The sequence below is a fragment of the Hemicordylus capensis genome, chromosome 5 (genome assembly GCF_027244095.1).
Source record: "Hemicordylus capensis ecotype Gifberg chromosome 5, rHemCap1.1.pri, whole genome shotgun sequence".
NCBI lineage: Eukaryota > Metazoa > Chordata > Lepidosauria > Squamata > Cordylidae > Hemicordylus > Hemicordylus capensis.
Window position 1 is genome coordinate 53,041,641 of NC_069661.1, and position 21,075 is coordinate 53,062,715.

Genomic DNA, 21,075 nt, shown 5'->3' on the forward strand with positions numbered 1-21,075 from the left:
CTCTCCAAAAGGTGAATTGGATTTGGTTCATTTGTCCTTCAGGTCATTTAAAAAAAAAATGTATTTATTACTTTTTTTTTTCTTTTTTTTTTGGTCCACCCTTCCAAGGAGTTCAGGTCAACATCCAGGGTTCTTCACCAACCCATTTTATCTCCATAACATACCTCGTGTGAAGTAGATTAGGCTGAGATAAAGAGACTGTGGGTCAAGTCACTTCATGATTAGACACTACACCACTCTGACTCTCAACATGCAATAACTATGAATTGTGAAGGGCATACACTTCTCTCACTCTGAATTCAGCAGGATATTATTTGTGTTTTCAATTACTGCAAAGTGAAACACAAGTGATTATTCAGAAGCTCTTCTCCTCCCACTCCAAAATCATTTTGGTCTTGCATTTCATCTTATTTATCTAAAATCCAACCTTAGTTAGTGTTAAGAGTTGTTGCGAAAGGATGTTTGATCACACAACCTTCACAAAAATCCTGATCAGAAGCTGGGGTTTTTGAAAATGTGTATTTCTTCATTGATTTGGGCAGGTAATTGTTCTCGGTGTTCTTCTCAGAGGGATAAGTTCTTCCTGTGATGGCAAACAGTTGCCACAATGTTCTTGGGATTCCAGAAATGCTAATCAGCAGTTCTAGTCTGCAGCACATTTATTACACCCTGACATACTGGAGACAGACTGTTACAAATAGAACTGCCTGGTGAAAAATGCTGTTCCAGTGTTTTATAATAAAGTGCACCAATTAGATGCATTCATTAGGACAAACTGCTTGTCTTTTCCTATATTAGAGCTTTTAAAAGGCACAATGCATTTCATAGCTCAGCCTCCTTGGTATTATTATTAATTGAACAGAGCACATTACAAAGTTTTAATCCAATAACTGTAAATACATAATGAATAATGTTTCCTTGGGGACTGTCAGGGTTGTATCAGACCACTGCTGCGTCATGCCACACTCCAAGACAGATGTATTGAACTCAACAACTTTCTCTCCCTGCCTAGATGCACCCCACAGGCATTGTAGGGACATCACCAAAGCAAGGAACTCAGCAGGTGCTTAAAAGGCCAATCTGTCACTCGTGTTAAGAACTAATTAGGAGCCACCCCCAAAATGTATCTTCACTTTATCATGAGAAAATGGGCCAGAAACTCAGACAATTCACTAATTCTTCATGTTGCCTCATGGCCCCTTAGGTGCTGGAAATAAGCCTGCATTTTAATTTTAGCAGCATGAAGAGCCCTCAGGGCAGTCGATTATTTACAGAGGGCAAATGGCAAACAGAAAGTGCAGGAAAAAAAGAAACAGGGGGTGGTGTGGGGTGGGGAGGGAGAAGGACAACATTATTATACAAGGCTGAAGCAAACAGAATAAGATGAATTGAGCTGTTTCTTCCATTGGCAAGAACATTACTTGTTCTTACTTGTACACAACTACACAATGGATTGGGCACTGCCCAATCCTCCTCCACAATAAACGTATGCTAGATGCAGAAAGATCCCAAGGTAAAAATAAGACCAGACACCTTTTCTGGAGGGGAAAAAAGAGGCCATGGAAGACACATCTAATTCAGGCCTCTAGGACAGGGGTTCCCAATAGGGATGTGCATGAATTGATTTTTGTGCCCAAATTGAAACACCCGTGATGTGTATTGTGTCTGAATCTGTCCCCCGCAAATCACCCCAGATTTTATTCAATTCAGTTCAGATTTGGATTGATTTGGACTACTTATAAAAGTCCTAGGGGCACAAAATTTGGGTGGTGGGTAGGGCCCTATGGGTGCCACCTACCATCCAGGCTTGAAGGCACTTGGTTGATTTTTAATATTTTTATTAGGTTTTTACTGATTTTGTATAGTTCCAACATAGAAAATAATAGGGATTCGAAGTTGCCCTTTCCTAATTCTAACATGGATCGCCAGCTTATTTTTTTTAAAAAAGCTAAGTTCTGACCCTTATAGAAGTGGTGTTATGAAGCAAAATGCACGGTCACTATTTTTTCAGTGTTTGGATTTGTTGGTATAATTTTTCCTCTTAATGAATCCCTATGAGGATTCAATATATGCCTTCATTTCTTCTGTTCATTTTGACTGTCATTGGACAGTGCCAACTGTCAACTGCCATGTGTCAACTACACCCCCCACACACACACACACTGGGATACTCAGTTTATTTTTTTAGGAATTTCTTAAGTGTTTAGATTCTTTTGTGTCTTCATTAGCAATAGCACTACATTTATATACCGCTTTATAGCCGGAGCTCTCTAAGCGGTTTACAATGATTTAGCATATTGCCCCCAACATACTGGGTACTCATTTTACCGACCTCGGAAGGATGGAAGGCTGAGTCAACCTTGAGCCCCTGGTCAGGATTGAACTTGTCAGGATTGAACTTACAGGGCTGCAGTTTTACCACTGCGCCACCAGGGGCTCATTATACACCTTCATTTCTTCTCTTCATTTTGACCCCACTGCTTTGCAGGTGGGGATGGGGAATTAGTGGCATTCCATATGCCAACTACCCCCCAACCCACAAGCCACTGGGTACTCAGTGTATATTTTAGGAAATTTTGAGGTGTTTATACTCTTTGGTGTGTAATGAATCCTCATAGGGATTCATTATGAGGAAAGGTTATTAGACACCAAGGAGTCTAAACACTTGAAAAAATTCCTAGAAAATAAACTGAGTAGTACTCCACTATCTTGCGGGTGGAATGGGGGGTGTAGTTGGCACATGGCAGTTGGCACTGTCCAAAGACAGTCAAAATGAATAGAAGAAATGAAGGACTTATTTTATTTATTTATTCAGTCTCTATACTGCCCTTCCAAAATGGCTCAGGGCAGTTTACAATTAAAACAAAACAATTAAAATCAATTAACAGTTAAAACAGAAATTAAAACACCATAAAACAACAATTAAACAATTAGAAGAGTTTAAAAACCCTTAAAAAAACCCGTTACAACATTAAAACCATTTATAACAATTTAAAAACCCTCAAAGCCAGGCCAAACAGATCCTGAAAGACAGTAACGAATTCAAATTACAGATTTCTGCAGGGAGTGAATTCCATAGCCCAGGAGTGGGTACAGAGAAGGCCTGCCTCTGAGTCGCCACCAGACTTACCAGTGGTAACTGGAGATGGACCTCTTTAGATGACCTTAACATGTGGTGGGGATCATGCAGAAGAAGGTGTTCTCTAAGGTAAGAGACTTGTTGATGGAGAACAAAAGGAAGCATTTGCTTGTCCCCTAGATGGGATGAGCAAGGAGTGACCCCTAGAGGGGTGAGCAAACATCCAGAAGAAGAGGACAAGGGTATTTGGGGGGGAAAGGAATACCCTTTAAGAGTATTTGGGGGAAGAGAAATAATGAGAGATCCTGCTTGGACAGTGAACTGTGAATGAGACAAGCATCTGTTCAGAAATAGATTTCATACAGGAACACTATTGGGGGGCTACTATTGGCTTGGGGAGCATACTTTCAGTGGCAAACGTAGATTTGCTGCCACAAATTGTATGAAACGGTCCTTGAACACATAGTTAGGCATCATGGCCAATTACTTTTCAATGGACATTTAGCACTCATAACTTTCCTTCTCTTATGCCCCAGGTTTCCATTTCCAGCTCCACTACAGATGTGATGTGATCTTCAAAGAGCTACACTGAACTTATTGAGCGTGGTTTGTACTCAGTACTTAAATATTTAATAAGTTCATATTGTGGTCCACAAACTAAGCAGTCAATTCACTGAAGTCCTGTTTAAGTCGGAATTCTCTTGAAGTCATCAGTTTTGGAAGCAGATCTCAACCTCTACCAAAAGAGACAGTTGCCCAAATTTTGACATAGAGGCTCAAATTCTGCACAGTTTTCTGTGGGCATTTTGTTCACCATGGATGCTGATACATCTTCCAAATGCAAGTTGTGCACTTGTGAAGATGCCAAAATCACACAAAGGAATTTTGTGAGCAGACAATCATTGGGAATAATGGTTGTGTAATCATTTGTGATTTTGGCATTTGCTCTAGAACAATTTTCATTTGGAAGTTGCAGCAGAGTCTGTGGTGCATAAAATGCCCACAGAACACTCTGTAGTATGTGATCAAGAACATTTAGGCTGCATTCTAAAACTCATACTAGGTAGTGAAGCTCTCTTTACGATCAGTGAGAAGAGCTTCTGGGCGGGTCTGTGGGGAGAGTGGTCTTAGCCCGCTCTCCCTGCACACAATCAAATGTGTAGCCCTGGGTGGCCAGATTGGCTGCCCACATGACTGCCAGCTCTGTCACATAGCTGGTGGGGTCTGTGGGGATTGGGGGCCATGTGGCCAGGATACCACTCGCAAGTATGTGGGGCATTCTGGGGGGACCCCCCGATATGGGGAGGCTGCTTTTAGCCTCCCAGTTGGGGGTCTACTCATGTGTTACCGCACACCGTGGTGGCACATGAGCAGGAAGATAAAGTTAATGGAGTACCTGCTGCGTTTACCTCATTTAAGGGGAGGGTGTTTTAGGCAGGCTAGCCGCCTTGGAAGCACCAGGCTTGCTTGTAAGCCTGGTGTTTCCCACGATCAGTGGAAAGTGGGCTAAGCTCCCTTAGCCTGTTTTCCAGTGATCATGGAAATAGTCTCAGTAAGTCCTGCTGAACTCAGTGGGACTCACTCTAAATAAATATGCATAGCCTCTAGCTGTTAAAAGTTTGGTATAAATTATTTTAATTCACTCTTGACTGGGTAGACTCTTACAATAGCTCTGTTATCAGTACTGACACTATTTGATGCAGGGGCACAAAATGCTTTTATTGAGATACAAATTCTCTCTCCAAACTGACCAACAATCATACTGATGGATGTTTGCCACTGGTTGCACATTTTACAGAAAGCACAGTATTGTATCTTACCGAAAAATTAGGATAAATAATATGAACATAAATTATGAGTGTTAGACAATTGAAGATATGATCTGGGAAGGTTTTGGACTCCTACATTACAGTTCAATAATACATGCTACCAAAAAAACACATTTTGTTTCCATTTCAATTTCAACATGAACTCTCTTCAGACGTTATGAGTGCCAGCCACGTTCACACTTACAACTGCAAAAGCAAGGTGCAAGTCCCATCTCGGGCTGTCACTCACCCCCTCCAGCCTGAATTGCCTGAGTTTGCTGCTCACGGAAGCAAAGGCCATGACACTTACAGCACCTCCCACAAACAAAGCCGTAAACGTGAACAAGCTGGCTGGAGGAGGTGAGTGACAATGCAGGGTAGGACTTCCTCCCCACTTTTGCAGTCATAAGGGTGAGCATGGCTAACACGCATAGCATGTGAATAGGGCTATGTTTGCTCTCCAAACTCCAAAACTGTTTTTAAAATTTACTATAGTTTAAAAAACAGTTTGGAAGTTGAATGCAATAGCTGCATAAAGAAAAATAACTTGTGTGCCTTGCATATTTATTGTCATCTAAAATGTCTTTTCAGTTCTTCAGTTCAGTTCTCATGCCAGACTTCCAAATTGCTCTTTAAACTAGGGATATGCAAATTGATTTGTGGCCGAATAAATTTGACCCAATTTGGTCAATTTGAGTGATTCAACCTTGAATTGAATCACCCTTGAGGGTATTGACCAGATTTGAGGTAGAATTGAATCACCCTAGATTCAGATCGTATTGATTAGGCAGCTTGAATATCAAGTCTAGAAATCTGGTCTACTCATTGGGTTCTGTAGGTAGATCAGTTCTCCATAAACCCAGTGGGGATTTCCCATTGGGTTTCCTGGAGAACTGGTCTACCCATAGAACCCAATGGGTACAATAGGTCTCCGTTTTAAGATTAGTGAGTCTGCCTAGTAAAATTTTAAAAATTTACAAAAAATCAACTGTGGCCAATTGCTTTGAGGGTTGAATGGTGGGTAGCATGCCAACTGTCTTTGGACAAATTGATTCAAATTCAAATTGAATCTAATCAAATTTGAATCAAGCTGACTCAGATTTGATGCCAGGAGATTTGAGCTCAAATTGAATCAGACAATTCAATGTATTATTATTTCTTTCTGTGTGTAAATTAAGGCCGCATCACAAGTTACAGATTAACATCTGTAGACCTCCCAGAGATGTAGGTTTTGGGTGGTATAAAAATATATGTATGTTCACACTGAAATTTGAAGAGGATACATGCTCAGTTCCACTGCATTTGGAGAGAACAGTGTGGTTCACCAAACCATGGACATATGCATGATATAACCACTTATGTGTGTACATGATATAAAATGTGTAAACATGTGAAGTACTTTCAGAATTCAAGGTTTTTCAAGCCCCAGAAAGACAGGAAGTTTTATATTTTCTTTCAATTCACTTGGATTCAGACCCCCTTCTGTATCAGTAGTGTCTATCACCCACAATGAGACCATGTTAGGGAAAGAAAGGTTGTTCCCAACCATTGAATGAGCCAGACCTTTGGGAGAAAGGACTGGCCATTCTGCTAGAAAAGAGTTCATTTCACACTAGATCTTGGGAAAGGGGGGGGGGGACCCAGTGTGGAGTTTGTAGAGAGATGCTAAAAGGGAAACATCGCGAAGTATCTTCAGCATACCGATAGTGAAGAGGTTCCCATGATCAGTGGGAGCCGCCTGGAGAAGGTTAGCGGGGAGAACGGGCTTAGCCTGCTTTCCCTGCAGATGAGCAGTCAGTCTGCTCTGGAAGGCCGCAGCAGCCATCCATACAACTGCCAGCTCTGTCATGGAACCGGCAGGGGCTGGGGAGTTCGGGGGCTGTGCGGCTTCCAGAAGCTCCAGCATGCCCTGTGTGAGTGCGCAGGCGTGCTGGAGAGACCCCCAAGCCGGGAGGCTGCTTTTCAGCCTCCCAGTAGGGGATCTACTTGTGAGTTGCTGATCGTAGAGCCCGGGTTAGCAGAGTGCTCACTCACTCCACTAACCTGGGCTTAGGGGAGGGTTATTTAAGCAGGTGACCCACTTAAGAACCACCGGTCCCCTAAGGATTGAGAGAGTGGTATGGCTGAGCCATGGGAGTTTAACCTTTTGCTGTGCAATGTCTTCTGCAGTTCATGTGGCTGTTCACATGAGCAGCTCTATATAGGCTTTGGCAATCCTACCTGGATAGGGCTGCTTGTATGAAGCATTGGGATGAAGGCCAATCCTGGCACTGCATCCCTGGGTAGCCCAAGAATATTACCTGATCTTTTACTTGGGTAAAAGAGCACAAGCATGCCCTTTTACTCAGGTATGAGGTTATGTGAATGCTCCAGCTGCATGTAGCCCAGGCAGACACAGAGCCAGGCACTGACTGTGTAAGCACCACTGGATCATCTGGGAGGAAGGTCAGTGCTCTCCTCCCTTCCCCCTGCTGCCTTCCCCGACCCAGCAAATGGTTGTGTGAATGACCTGCATACATACATACTGCAGGGAATGATGAAAAGCTACCCACTATCTCTGTTGTGGGAGTGCAATGTTTGCACTAGTGGGCCAAGAGTGTAAGAGATTAAGAATCTTTGAGCATCTGCTCAGCTAGCTGACCTTCTTGCACAGGAGCATCTTTGCTGCACTAGTGAGGTATTAAGTCTGTAAGTTAAGTTTCCATTTTGTACATACAATTATCTTTCTATCAGTTTGCTCTTAGCAAAATACAGATGTCTTCTAGAAGTAATTACTGTATTAGGCTACACTGGCAGGAAGGATACTATGGGAAAGTTAGGGAGTACTCATGCTTTACCAATGTTCTTTTTCTCTACGATGAAATTAGTTGAGGGGGGAAATTAACTGCACTTTTCCTGTTCCTGAGAACTTTCCCCCCATGTTCTGCACTGGACTATAATTTAAGGAGCAATAACTGAAAAAAGAAGATTACCAAAACCTTTTGTGCATACTTGCTCAGTACTCTTAAGCCAACATTCTGATGTATTTGTCTGCCTTAAATTGCCTTGCCAGAACTGGTTTTCTATTTCATTACATTTTTCCCTTGCTACTTTATCTGCTTTCTGCAATGTGGAAACAGCAATGGAATCCTGATTTATAAAAGCTCTAAATGGCTTCAAAACAATATTAGTGGAAGGGGGGATAACCTGTGTATAGCTTTTACTTAAATTAGCTTCAGAGGGGGGAAATATTGATTAGTTATAGACTGACAAATGTTTGCATGCATTTAATTGCCTTTAGTTTTTCATCAGCTTTTCTTGATGACCTTTGTTCATCAAATGAATTTCATGAAGTACACTGTATAACTAATGGTAGTATTTTTCATTGACCTTGGGTGACCTTGTGAAAATACTCAACCTCATTTGAGCTGCAGGTCCAACAACGTAATGATTCAAGGCTATATTCCAACTCCCATTAACAAAGCCACTCAATTACTCAGGAAGCTAGAGAAAGGAAGGAAGGAAGAAGGAAGGAAGCAAGCAAGCAAGCAAGCAAGCTACCAGAAGCCATATTTTAGAGCTTCATTCCTCTTTGACCTATATGCTACAATTCTTCCTTTGCTTAACTTTCCATACAAGCAAAGGCAACTGTAAAGATATGTATATAAGCATTCTTCCCTCAAATCCTGCTTACTATAGAATCATAAGCCTGATTCAGACATTATGCTGTATGAGTGTACAGATGTCTGTACATTTGTGCACATGTTTGTGTGGATGACTGTACCTGTGTTCATTTTAAAGGTGAACCTGCATACAAGCCCTTCAAATGCATGGTACACATAGGAAGTGTACATCTATACCTGCATTCAACATAACATGTGAATGACTGTACCTGAGTACAGATCTGTACCTGTGTACACTTTACACTCATTGTACAAGTGTTGGGTATAATGTGTGAATGGACCTATAGAGTTAGAGGGGTCTTGCAGGCACCTAATTCAACTCCTGCTCAGTTCAGGAAATCCAAAGCTGGAAAACCCTCATCTGTCCACACCAGCCTCTGCTTAAAGGCTTCCAGTGAGAAGGAGGTGACCACATGCCTAGGTATTGGTTCCATTGTCAAACTACTCTAACCATGAAGACATTTCTCCTAATGCCAAAATCTACCCTTCCCCAACTTAAGCCCATAGATCTAACCCTGTCCTCTGGGAAAGCAGAGAATGGCTGAATTCAGATGTAACTCAAAACCGGAGTTAAACAGGGCAGAGGTTGGAACTCCAAAACCTCTGAATTCATGCAACCATGGTTTTGAGCCCAAAACAACCTGTAGTTTGCCTCATCAAACTCCAGTTTGAACCTTCAGTTTGCACAAATGTTCACCGCCAAGATCTCCCATTTGGCCACTGAATCATGACGTCTGATTCCATATGTCGCCATACCCATAGTTTCATGCCAATTTCCAAACCGCAATAATAGAGGTGATCGCGCAGACCCGCCTGGGAACATGGCCACTCCTTGGCTTTGCAGCTCCTTGCTAAGCACCTCTCCAAGCATGCCATGTCCCACCCCAAGATTTTCAGTCTGTCAAGCGGCACAGTCACAAAGGGGCATTTTCTCTTCCCACTCTGTCCCTTGCTGCCTCCACCTGGCAAGCAGGAGAGAAAGGGGATGGGTTGACAGGATGGGTACTAAGTGCTTTTCCTCCTGAGAAGGAAGCAACAATGATGGATTTTCACAAGCATAAACACTTGTGGCAACAGAAGCAGGGCACCCCATCGCAGCGCTGGGAGGGAAACAAATGGCGGGGGGATGACGACCTTGGAATGGGTTTAAAAGGCAGCCCTAAACAGGGATTCTTGAGCAGCCATGTTCTATTCTTTTCACAGAAAGGTTGGAGAAGGTGGGCCCAGACCCTTCCCTTTTGGGGGTTTGCGGTCCCTAGGCTTCCTCATGAGAAGGGCTGGTCATCAGGTTCAGCATTGCTTCAGTCAAAGGAGTTATTTGACATGTGTGATGATGATGTATGCTGACACGACACAGACCACATTCACTCAAGAGAGTGCCAGGCCATGGGCACATCCTCTCACAACTCATAAGAAGAACCATCAGAGAATTGTAGAGAATTGCCAAGCAAAATGTCTAATAATGTGTGATGACAAAACAACCCCGTCTCCCACAGACCACTCTGTGATGAGAGTGTCAGGCTATTTGGGCTCTGTATCAAGTCAGGTTGCTGTATGAAGGAATGTCATGGGGAAAGGAACCCTGGCGACTGCTCTCCCTGTCTTGGTGACTGCCGCCAAGTAGCTGTCAAAGTTTGCCTCCTGCCAGCCTGTCAGCCCATGTGGGCATGTGCACCCTTACTTGTGTCTCAAAGTGGCGACCCCACTCTCCTGGGGTCCCTTGAGATTGATGTTCCCCTCTCCTGCAATTCCCCATGGCAGCAGATCTGCAAACAGTGCAATGCCAGACCAAACCTGGGAAATGTGAATGGTTTTAAAGATCAGTCCATGCACCTGGTGTTCCCCCCATCTATACACATGGCCAGGCTCTGACATATGGAGCATCTAAATCTCTTTTGGGTATATGCAAGCCTTAACAGGGAAGGCATGTCTGTGGCACTTCTCTTCTATCTTTTACCATGGAGAGTTGAGGGCCACACACAAACAGGGCCCTTGTTGCTGGATTAGCTCAACTCATGAGCGTGCAGTCCAACAGAAGACCTAGGGCTTATAGCCCCATGGTCCTTTCCAGTAGACTGTCCCTCTCATGAGAGAGATGGCCCACCGGCAGCAATGGCAATCTGCCATTGGAGCAGAAGTGTAGTTTGGTCTGCATGGACTGCTTTGATGCAACAAAGCATCTGCATCTCGCAATAGCATCCTAGGTCACAGTGGGACAGGGCCCACAGGATCCTTTGCCATCCCTCATGTTCCCTTCCCTTTCCTGACTAACAGAAATCATGCTTGTGCAGGACTGTTTAGGTGCAGGGCTCTTTGGAGGGCAGCAGTGTCATTGATATATATTAAATGATGACATGGCATTTAAAGTGATTTAAATGCCCTTTCCATGCTGAGGGCTGGCAGTTGGCTCAGAAAATGAACAATCACACTTGGCATGCCCACATGATGTGCTAATGCTTTGCCCACTCTCTGGCCATGGAACTTGCTGGGATCAGCCTTGGTGGCAGAGCAACAGAGAAGTGCTCTCCTCTCCTGGAACCAGAGGTTGGTGGACCATGGTTGGAAGAATGTCTGCATTGTGATTTACAGTTTAAAATTGAAACCGTCAGCTCAGCAGCCTTCTGTTTCATTTTACGTCCGAATTAAAACTCCAAGTCTTTCCCCCTTCTATGAGTTCCCTTACCAAACCCGAATCAATTTGAGTGATTTGAATGTGATTCGTTGAGACAGCTAGCCAAGGCAGCTGTTCTTGATTAATCAATTTGATGGTTCTGCAATTCGATTTGACCTAGAATCGAATCACTGAATTTGATTCGTGCACACCCCTAGAGGAAGAAAACTAACTTAATATAGACAAAAGGTATATTTTAAAGTGGCTTATATTCAGCATGCAGAGAGCAACTGACCTATTCAGTCCAGAACGGCATCCCTCTTGGTGACTTTTGCTGGTATCTCCCTTGTTTTTCTTCTTAGATTTTGATCTAATTTGGAACAGGAATCCATTTTCTCATTCCTTTTACTGTGTAATCTACCTTGAGATGTTTTTGTTGTTGTTGTTGAAAAGCAAGATCTAAACAGTGGTGGACATCCTTATTAATGCTGCACGTGTGCTCTAAACACCAGCATACACGCAATGCTACCCCTGACATTAGTCTCCATACTTCTTGATCAAGAGTTCAAATACTTCAGAAATCTCCCAATGCTCTGCTGGACTGTAAGCACACTCATGAGTGTCTGGAAGCTTCCAGTCTAGCAGAGTGCTTCCAGAGTTCCAGGAAAGCTTGAAAGTATTTGCACTTTTGTGAAAGAGTGTCTGTGCATTGAAAACACAGAGGCCAGTGTGGAGGATAGTGCTGTGTGTGTGTGTGTGTGCTTGTGTTTGGAGAATGCGCACAGTGTTACTCAGGATGTCAGCTAAATTTTTTTAATTTATTTATTTATTTATTATTATTATTATTATTATTATTATTATTATTATTATTATCAGTAGTAGTAGTAATAGAGATAAATCAGCATTTGTAAAAACTTATTTTGCTTTTAAACAATCCAGTAAGAACAGGTTTGTAGCTGGTATTGGATTGGGTAAAAAAAAATCAAGCACATGTGCAACAAGAAAGAAAGAAGTAGGGAATGTTATTGCCATCAATTCTACATTTAATTACCATGCAACTTCCTTTAGGAAATCAGTCCTATTTACTTCAGTGGGCTTTACTCCTAAATACATTTGCATTGGACAGCAAACTTAAAAGATTTTTTTTTTTAATGCTGATGTGTAAAATGCAATCAGTCACTTTCTACTATATACAGAAAATGTGGGCACCATCATTTATAATGCAAACTCATTAATATAAAATAATAAACATTACTAGCAACATGAGTGTCAGTCACATGGTATTGTTGGCCGCCTCCTGCTTGTAATTATGTGTATTCCCCTTTTTTCGGCGGCGGGGCGGGGGATGCGTTGTACACACATTAAGCAATGCCTTTGCCTTTGCGGCAAGAAGGCAATTCAATTTAAAGTTGTATTAATCTGCAATTTCTAAAGGGGAAATTTTAAAAGCCTAACATTACATGTGTCGAAAAATGTTGCGTATGTGCATGGGGAATGATTGGATGACATCCTAACAAACAAAGCACTGGTGCTTCATGAGAATAGATGCACCAGTGCAGTGGATATTTTCCAGACTAAGGCAGCTCCAGTGCTCACAGGAAAGAGAATTTCAATGACCTCCCCTCCCCCCACCTGTCACCTGAAAATATGTCCCTGAATGCTCAGGAACATCTTTTGGGATGATACCGAGGACTTCTGAGGAAAAGAGGAGGTCATCAAAATTCTGCACCAACCCTTGCTGTGCAAGTGCAAGGGCTGAGCTAGTCAATCCCATCTGTATCACCAGTGCATCTCATGGAGCACCAGCATGGTTAGGATGTTGGGTGCCAATTTAAAGAATAAATTCTCTCGGTAGCCACTTGTGCCTTCTGAAAATACATCCCTGAGGGTTGCGGGACCCTCCATGATATATCTGAGGGAGGCAGAGAAGGCTGCAGAGGGAAGGGATATACATAAAAATTGCCTACCCTCATTGCATGCATGGAACATTTATTGACACACTCACCATTAGTCTTGATATAAACTAATCACAAAAGGGGAAATTATAGCTGGTGCAAAGGGTAGGAGAAGAACCCTCTCCTTCTTCCTAACTATCAGAAAAGTGTTAGTTTCTCCATTACTAAATCCATGCCATAAATGTGGACTACAAGCCAACTTGGAGCCCATAACTATTTCATTTTTATACACAGCCAAATGGACATGAAACATCTCTGTAGTGCTTTGACATACAACTGGCCATCTTTTTTGTGTATTGCATTACATCCAATGCAATGATGTCCTGGGAGATTATGATATGCTTTCTTTTCATTGCTGCCTGTTTCGTCCATCACTGTTCAGCTAGTTTGGCATTTTGCATTGATCAGGTTGTAAAGTGGATTGGTATTGGACAATGTATGGCTGCCTCGTAGATTGTGTTCCAATATCTCCTTAAATGACACTTCAGGGTCTTATAAAGTCTTTCATGCTTCTTGCTTCCCAGAGAGAAAATGCTGGTGATTGCATCAGATCACTAAAGTCATAGGAAATGTCATTTGAGGAAATGTGTTTGGATACAGCATGAAAAAAGATTGATGAAGTGGCAACAATGGAGATTCTTCAATCGAAGTGGAAGCTAGTGCAGAAAGGCATAACACAATCACAGCTTTTATTTACACCCTAATGTAGGTTTAACTTTCCAAGGTTCCTGCCATTTCAAAGCAATCTGACACATATATGTATACATTCACAAATACCTTGCGGTTGATCTATAACTACTACATCTGCCTCCATCTATATAGAAACCATTGTTCAAGTAAAGCATTTGTGGGCTTAAGATATCAGCAGACGTTCGTAAATGTTTTCAGTGATCACTCTGCTAAACCAGCAGTGGTTTCTACACAGGGGGAAATTTACCCCACTATTTTGCTATCTGCAGCTCATATTATCTGGAGTGTAAAACACTGAAGATGACTTTTCTGCTTGGCAACCAGGACATGTACATTTGTCAGAGAACTGACCCCTTTTTCATTTGCAGTTGCAAAAGCTAGATCTAATGTTATTAAGCTGAACAAGCTACAGTTAATGAACATGGAACTGGAGGGATATGGATGACATTGTTTTGGTATCTTCAATATTTTGTATTGTGTTTTTCTGATTCTATGCCCTTTAGCTAATGCAAAATAACAAACAACTTCCTAATTGACTAGTGTGCGAGTTCTAGCTATCTGTACTGCCCATGCATGGTTTTGTTATTTTTAAGCTAGTAGTAGTATAACAGATATACATTTTTTTTCCTTGGCTCTTATTACTCTCTGGAAGTGAATAAGGAGGAACACAGATTAAAGAGCCAAAGAATACAAGAATCATATTCAGGAAAAGGCAATTCAGCTTTCAGTCCTGCTGATGAAAAAACATTCACAACTTCCTTGAAAATAATCCAATTTAAGGGTGGAGGAACTACATGTTTTAAAGGAACATGGAGTTCTCAACTCAATTCCCTCAGAATTCTAATGCAGGCTTGGCATTTAAAGGAGAAAACTGTGAGCAGGAATGGATGCTTGACCTTGTTCCCCTGTTCTCTATTTCCTTCTAATGCTCAACCTTTTACGTTTTTCTCCAAGCTGGAGTAATGGAATGGAATGGAAGAAATCTACCTATAGAGAAAAATGGTCTTAGAGGAGAATTTGCAAAGGACAGATTCCTGCTTCCTTTGACAAGTGTCCACCATGCTCCAGTTCATAATACTGCAAGACCTCTGCTGACTGAAATAATGTGTAGTCCTTGCTTATATTTTCATCTGGGTGGGGCAATTTAAGAAAAAGTGAACTCATTGAAATAGTCCCATGTTAATGATACTGAACAAAGAGAACATTGCTTTCTCTAGAATAAGAGGTTACTCATGTTGCTCTTGATTTCTGGATAAAAGCAGACTATGATTTTTTTAAAAGAAGAAATAGGATCCCTGAATCTGACAAACAAATTATAGAATAAAAATAGTCCTCTCTTTTTTCTGCTGAAGATTCTGTTTGCATCTCCATCTGACATACTTTTTTGGCATATAACAAAGACTGGTTTGTTTAAGAAATATATAACTTGACTATACATTTTCAAAGATGGCTGACAGCAGGACTAAATCAGTGCAAATGAAACAACTAACAAATAAATAATACATCATCTAAAACCCGTTAAAATTAACAACCAATAACATCAGAAGCAGCATTATGTCCATAAACCTGCCATCTCAAAATGTAATACCAAAAAAGAAAAAAATCGAGTAATTTCCATAGGATGCCTAGAATATGATAGAGGAGGTTCAAGTGTCTTGGGAAGCTGTTCCATTGGAGAAACACTGAGGAAGCCCTTCTCAGACTATGTGTGGCCACTGTGAAAAAGGCCAATTCCATGCTTGGAATAATTAGGGAGGTGATTTAAAATAAAACTGCTAATATTATAATCCCTCTGTACAAAACTATGATGTGGCCACATTTGGAATACTGTGTACAGTGCAGGTCACCATATCTTAAGAAAGAAATTGTAGAACTGAAAAAGCTGTAGAAGAGGACAAACCAAGATGATCAGGGCCTAGAGCAGCTTCCTTATGAAGCAAGGCTACAACACCTGGGGCTTTTTAGTTTAGAAAAAAGACGACTGCGGAGAGACATGATAGAAGAATATAAAATCATGCATGGTGTGGAGAAAGTTGATAGAGAGAAAATTTTCTCCTTTTCCCTTGAAACTGATTGCCAAGAAATTTAGGACCAACAAAATGAAGTACCTTTTCACACAATGCATAATCAAGCTATGGAATTCTCTGCCCCAATATGTGGTGACCACAAACAGCTTGGATGGCTTTAAAATGGGTTTAGATGAATTCATGGAGGACAGATCTACCAATGGCTACTAGTCTAAGGGCTATAGAGCACCTCCAGCCTTAGAGGCAAGATGCCTCAAAATACCATTTTCAGGGGAGTAACTGTAGGAGAGAGGGGTACCCTTAGCTCTTGCCTGTGGGCATCCCAGAAGCATCTGGTGAAACAGGGTTCTGGACTAGATTGGCCTTGGGCCTGATCCAGCAGGGCTTTTCTTCTGCTCTTTTGAAGAACTCCAGGCTCTGAATTGTGGGCCAGTTCTAAGGGTCAGTGTGGTATCCTACCCAGCAGCCATGGGCGGCCTACAGAGTAAGCAAGACAAAATGGCTGCTTTCGGGCTTCCTTCCCAACAGAAAAGGAAGTAAGGTGGAGAGAGCTAAAAGAAGGAAAGAATTGGGTGTGATTTCAACAGTAAAACAGAAAGGTGACAGAAGGAGAAAGCCACCATTTTATGCTTTGCTTCAGACAGCAAAATACCATGTGCCTCCACAGGCTGTCTCTCTAAGCCTATCTGCCATGTCACCTTTGCACAGCATAGCCAGGAGCAGGAGTGGCCAGTGAGGGCAGCGCCAGGGGGTGGGGGTGGTGAGAGTCACCTTTAAGAAGGTAATAAGCAGGTGCTTACCATCGTATAAGCAGCACCTGCAAGCTGTGGCACTTTGCCCGCAATCCCATGTGGGAGGGCGCTCTGCCTGACATCCAGCGGGACCGCAACGGGGCCCTGATCTCCGCACAAGTGCAGAGGCTGCATGCACATGCAGAGGCTAGGGCTACACCATGGCACCCCTGGATGCTGGGTGGAGCACCGCCGCTGTGCACAGGATTGTGGGTGGAGCACCGCAGCTTGCAGATGCTGCTTGCACAATGGTAAGCACCTGCTTATTAGCTCCTTAAAGGTGCCTCTCATTGCCTCACTGGTAGCTCCTGACCATGAGTTCATTTCTAATAGACCAGGCTTCCCCAAACTGCGGCCCTCCAGATGTTGCTGAACTACAACCCCCAGCATACCCAGCCACAATAAATTGTGGCTCGGGATGCTGGGAGTTGTAGTTCAGCAACATTTGGAGGGCCACAGTTTGAGGAAGCCTGTAATAGACAAACAGCAAGCAGGAGGTGGTGCTTCTGCTTACAGGGGATGCATTTGTCCATGTATAGCTTTTTCTCTCCAAGTCTCCCCTTTCTTCCCTTTCACTTTCCCTTCAAAAGCAGTTTTAGACCCATGTTGCCCTTGCAAACACATGGCTAGAGCCTTAAAACAGACAAGCACACCTTTGAATGTGAAGTGGAAAATGGAGATGGAATATGTAATTCTGCCTTTAGTTAATGTCTAAGCTAAGCTTTCTTTATTATAGCTAAGGTTTAAGCCTGATTAAGGTCCAGAATTTCTATTTGGATGTAAATCCCTTACCATGAAATAGTTTTCAGCTGGTATCAGCTGTATGTGTGTGTGTGTTTAAAAAGTATTATCCCATTCTGTCAGCTAGAAGCCTGTTTTAGTTGTTGACTTCAAGTTGCTTTGTTGCAATATTTATAAGCTTCTTTTCATGTGTCTTTTAAAGAAATGTGAATTAGCCAAATAATGAAGCTAAAATTACAATTTGTTTGATAGCTGTTTGAATAAGGAATAAAAAAAATATGCTTTTCAGCAGCATTCTGGAGACCACATTATTTTTTGCAAAAGGTACTCGTTTTATTACTTGTAAAGATAAAGACTAATTAAATGTTACACAGCCTTTCAGTAATTCAAAAGCTCTACTAATCAAGAGTACCATACTGTTTAAAAAGTTATAATGCAAACAAGTCTGAAGAATGAGAACAGACCTCACAAACAAGAACGTATGGAGGGATTTCACAGCGCTGCTACCACGTCAGCTGCTGTTGGAGCACACAAAGCCTGTAAAAGCCACATGCTGACCAGCCTCAGTCACTGCATTACCCCAGAAAGATCAACTATGGATAAACTGTAAAGAAATGGATCGATTCACACTGCAGGATTCAGGTGAGCAGCAACACAATTGTGTTGAGTATTCTTCTCACATTTGCAAAAGTGCTTATGTAACCCACTCCTCCTAAGGAGCAGGTGGGTTCAATCTTACTGGACAGTGAAACTCCCACCCATGGCTGTACGTTTCTCTAAACCAACCATCTGAAATGAATATAGTAACAAATGCAACATGATTGGAATTAAATGTTTTCTTTTCTTAAACCAGAATGCATTTTAAACCAGATTAAATTTACAACATAAAATTGCTAATATACATAAATTGTGATGATACTGCTATTATACCATAGACCTGAATTATACAAAAGTATAATAAGAAAATAATCAAGTTTCAGTTCATGACTCCTGAGGGTGCAGACAAACTGCTTGACATGATTAGTTAGTTAGTTATAAGTTTATTCGGTCATTGACCAGCAAATGCTTGACATGGTGTGGCCTACCTCTTGTCTCTGACACTTGTCAAACATGGCTTATAATTTCTGGAAGAGGGGTTGTTGTAGAAGGCTTTGATAGATATTGTAAATATCTAGATTGGATTACTGGATTAATGCAATGCACTCTATGTGGGGCTGCTTTTGTATGTAGTCCGGAAGCCACAGTTGGTCCAGAATGAGGCAGCCAGGTTGGTGTCTGGGTCATCACGGAGAGACCATATTGAATGGATAGCATTATTTCAGTCATATATCAGACATAAACACAACAAATTACAGAACATTCGGATAAGAAATCTATCATACAATATAGCAACAAAGTAAATGTTTTATGGTAAGATCTAAAGAGTAGAAATTAATTGCTGGCGGACCTTAACAGTGGCTGCACAAAATTTAGCAAACCTGTGTGTAATAGATGGTTTTTTTCTTCGAGGAGAGGTTTGACATAAAATTCATCAGTTCGGCTGGAGTAATGTAATAGCAAGGGAGTAATAAGATGACGTTGACTGTCATAATAAAAGGAACAATATAGCAACACGTGGTGGACCTGAACCACAAGGGCAGATCCAACTGGCCAGGGGAATTTTCAGAAATTTCCCATTAAAAACTGCCAATGGTAAGGTATCAAATCCCAGGAACACTCTCTGATGTTTTGGTAACAAGATCCTGCTAACTTGGCAAAGAGGCAACTTTTAACGTGGTGATTCTCTTTATTTATCAGGGGGAGAGTAACTGGCCCTATCCAGCCCCAGCACAGTACCTCCAAGTGACTGTTGCTGGAGTCTATCTTATGTTTATTTTAGGTTGTGAGCCATTTGGGGGCAGGGATCCATTTTATTTATTTATTATTTTTCTGTTTAAACCACCCTGAGCCATTTATGGAAGAGTGGTATAGAAATCTAATCGATGATGATGATGATAACAACAACAACAGCAACGCCCAGTAAGGCACTACCTTGGTGTGGTTGTGGGGCTTGCATGCTCTGAGGAAGGTGAGAGCTATGCCAGAGGTCCAACCATACTGGACAGGTCTCACCAGAGGAGCCAGATGAAGAGTGCTTCTCCGATCAACAGTATGGTGAGACATAACTTTAATACATCTATACCAGATCGGTCGTCGCCCGTGTCAACAAGGACCGCACCAGGTGCTGGGTAACCCACTCAAGTAGCCTGCCCCTAAAACTGGGTTTGCGGAGCAAGCACTCTGCAAACCCGGGTTTTTTTGTGAGTAGCCGCGGTGCGGTGCTGAGCTGCAGTTACTCACAAGTAGACCCCCAGCGGGAGGCTGAAAAGCAGCCTCCCAGCTTGGGGGTCTCCCCAGTATGCCCTGCGCGCTCACGCAGGGCATACTGGAGCTTCCGGGGGCCACATGGCCCCCGAACTCCCCAGCCCCCACCAGCTCGGTCACAGAGCCAGCAATCATGTGGACGGCCGATCTGACCGCCCAGGGCTCCTGCCCTGATCGTCTGCAGGGAGAGCGGGCTTAGCCCACTCTCCCTGCTGAACTTCCCAAACTGGCTCTCACTGATCGTGAGACCCGGCTCCCAGTGTACTCTCAGGCAACTCTTAAGCCACCAGTCCATTCCTGCCTATCACCCAGATTTTAATCTCCTTAGTATGGCAGTGGTAAAGCACAAGAAATGGCCATCAACAAATAACACAGCTATAGACTACTTTGCCCTTCAGTATGAACTCTTGGATGTTGAAAGCAATGCCTCACGAAGCAGACACATTTTAATTTTTCACACCATGAAGGCCTCACTGCAGCCCAGTGTTGTGTTTCAAAGAGATGATTCTGAGCAGGACTGAAAATCCAGGAATTCATTGGTTGAGCAGACGTAGAAGGTCACAGCAAGGTGAATCTTATAGGAAGCAAATAATATCAGGAACACACCAAGAATGATAGGATGTGGTAAAGAATTTTCTTTCAATAAAAACGTATTGAAATGTAAATAAATACAATATGCTAAAGCTAGGAGATGGGAATATGAATGGAGAAGAGAGAACGGAGAGGAGAGCTGGTCTTGTGGTAGCAAGCATGACTTGTCCCCATAGCCAAGCAGGGTCTGCCCTGGTTGCATATGAATGGGAGACTTGATGTGTGAGCACTGCAAGATATTCCCCTCAGGGGATGAAGCCGCTCTGGGAAGAGCAGAAGGTTTCAAGTTCCTTCTCTGGCTTCTCCAAGATAGGGCTGAGAGAGATTCCTGCCTGCAACCTTGGAGAAGCCACTGCCAGTCTATGGAATAGATGAAAGATGCACTCAACCAAGCCATGATCATTATTCGGTAACCCACTGCATAACTATCATGGCGGCCATAGAAGGTAATGAGATGACTCCAGATAAGTTCAAAATTGAAATTAACATTGTATTCATATAGTGTTCTAAAAAAATGAGTATATTATCATTTGGTACTATGATCTGTGATGTAATCTGTTCTGTATTATCATAAAATAATTGTTTCATTAATCTGAACGCATATGTCAAACCTGCCTAGACATTGCCTCCTCAGAGGAGGACTCTACGTAGAGACTACCACCCAGCACAGGCAGAGACCAACAGAAGTCAATACTTCCTGAGGAAGAGCTTCTTCTACCACACTAGAAGAAGCTCCACCTGGAAAGGCTGTAAAAT